Here is a 2,324-nt window from a genome sequence, read left to right on the forward strand (position 1 = left end):
TTCTACAGTCAGCCTCTGCCATCCCACTGCAATCAGTGCTGGAGGTCTCGCATTTGGGCACAGGCACATGTACATCCCATTCTTACAATTACTGTAGCAATGCCTATGCTTCTGTTAACAGAAAATCCCAGCTCTAAGTTGTTAATACCAATAATGAGTGTTGATAATTATATACTGTAGATCATTTAAATGCCTATAATTACACAATTATGTTTTCAAAGATTTCTAAAGTACCAGGGATTTTGGCAACAGTGGTAACATTGGTACTTACCATTTTGCCAAATCTTACTTATTTACATATTAATTTCTGTCTGTTAAAAGTACAAATGAAGGTCAAAATGTATCTGGGAGTCAATTCGCAGCAAATTAGTTTAAAGTACTATTAAAGGTAGAATTGTAGTTCAATGCTTAGAAAGGAAAGGAAATAAAGTAAGATTTTATGTCACTTGCCTCTGAACTGGCTATACTCAGCTTCAACATTGAGATGTGAGGAAAATGGTCTGCTTTGGGTTATAAAAGTGGGTGGCTTCAAATCAGCAGGCAAACTGTGAAGACAGGTGAGGAGAGAAAGAGCAGGATGGGTCTGTCTGATGAAGCTGCTGTTATAGGAGGGCTCATCTTTTTTTCTAGACCATCCCTTAGTCCTGCTGTCCCTCAGAGCCAATGCCTTTCTTATTATTTGAGTCACTGCTCATTTCTCAAGCACAGTAGGATGCCATCCATTCGTCTTTCCACTGATACAGCCAACTCCAGCTTTCCCGTGCTGGCCTGTGAAGATCGTCCTTTCATGAGTCCTGTTGACAACTGATGATGACTCCGCTAAGAGCACTGTGAGGACTGGCAATTAACGAACACACAGGGTCACTGTCTGCAGTGTAGCATTCCATGGCCTGCCCTAGGAACAGGCACCCTAGAACCAGCGTCCTGCACATTGTGCTAGGATGTGCAGTGATTGCACAAGGAAAGCCAGGATGTGGGTCACTATTGCCTTGACTCTAAAACTCAATTTTTAAATCACTGGGATGCAGAGTTGAGAAATTTCTTGATGTTTTGCTCTGGGTCTTGCTTAGACCACTCTGTGTGTCTGTTCTCTCCATCACCGGTAGCAAGGCTTTTATTTGCCTTCCATAATGAGAAGCTCTGACACACTTAATGAATGCTGACTCCTCTCTCAACTGTGGACAGCATCTGCTTCCTTGCTCCTCTCATCCCTTCTCATTGAATCTTCCAAGCAGAATTTACTTCTATGTCTTCTCCTTCTTCACCTCTCATTTAAAAAAAATAATTTTATTGAGAAATAAATAGCAATGAGACAGTTTCAAAACTGATTACTAGCACAGTTTCAATAATTAATACATTGTGCATTGTTGCCTTAGTGGTTATTCATTGTACAAGATGCCAACATGTTATCCTGTCAACAAACACTATTAGAACAAATCTCCCTATTCATTGAATTAAGAGAAAGTAGCTGTATATCTATCCTAACTATTTTGAATATACTGATACAAAATGGTCGTTAATTTGTATTCCACATTTTTGCTTATTTTTCTTGGAGAAGGGCATTCCATCGTCATTTAAATATTGTAGGTGCATATATTTAACAAAATGTTCCAATGTAGTCCATTATCCATAATAGTCCTGGGTTTTCTGTAACACTGGCAATGTCAGAAGTTATTGACTTGAGTCTTTTACATCTCAGCACATTAATATGACTTTACTTCCACCTCTCATTTTTATCATGGATGAGGCTCTGTATCCCATCCTAAGCTACCTTCCATCCCTGCTGTACACTCCACACTCTGAGTTTTTGGCCCTTTCCACTCCCTGTTCAGGCTCCTTCCTAATAACACGTGCAGAATCCTCCTACACTGAAAAATCAGACAAGCAAACAAAAAGCACCTTAATGCCATGCTTCCCTCTGCCCATTCTTCTATGTCTTTTTCTGACCCATCCTACCCCCTTCCTTCACCCTTCCCGGAGTCCTTCTTACTCAGGGGCCTTGCTAATCTTCTCTGTATCATTCCAATTTTAGTATATGTGCTGCCGAAGCGAGCACACCTGCCAGAGTCCTAACCACTCCTAACTCCTCTATCCCACCGTCCTCCTGAGTCTCCAACCTTGCCCTTCAAAAACTTGGGCTTGCTGTTCTCACCTGTTCCCAGTGCCCCATGGACCTAGATCTTATTTGTAAAACCCAAAGAGCATTTTTGCTTCAGCTCTGGGTGACTGTTCCCAGCCTCAAGCCTACCTCTCTTCCTTGTGTGAAGCACTTCCTGTGGTTCCCTGCTCCTGTGATGCATTCATGCAGGCTCCTTAGCAGAACC

The 2,324-nt window shown here is 41.7% G+C and overlaps 1 non-coding gene across 1 annotated transcript; it reads right to left on the bottom strand.

The window, feature by feature from the left end:
* Positions 1 to 1,949: 1,949 nt before the first annotated feature.
* On the bottom strand, positions 1,950 to 2,056 carry LOC111818167. The gene has a single exon (XR_002822224.1). It is a non-coding gene; the product is annotated as a U6 spliceosomal RNA (small nuclear RNA).
* Between the last annotated feature and the right edge of the window lie 268 nt (positions 2,057 to 2,324).

The sequence above is a fragment of the Octodon degus genome, unplaced genomic scaffold (assembly GCF_000260255.1).
Source record: "Octodon degus isolate 3935 unplaced genomic scaffold, OctDeg1.0 scaffold00081, whole genome shotgun sequence".
Taxonomy (NCBI): Eukaryota; Metazoa; Chordata; class Mammalia; order Rodentia; family Octodontidae; genus Octodon; species Octodon degus.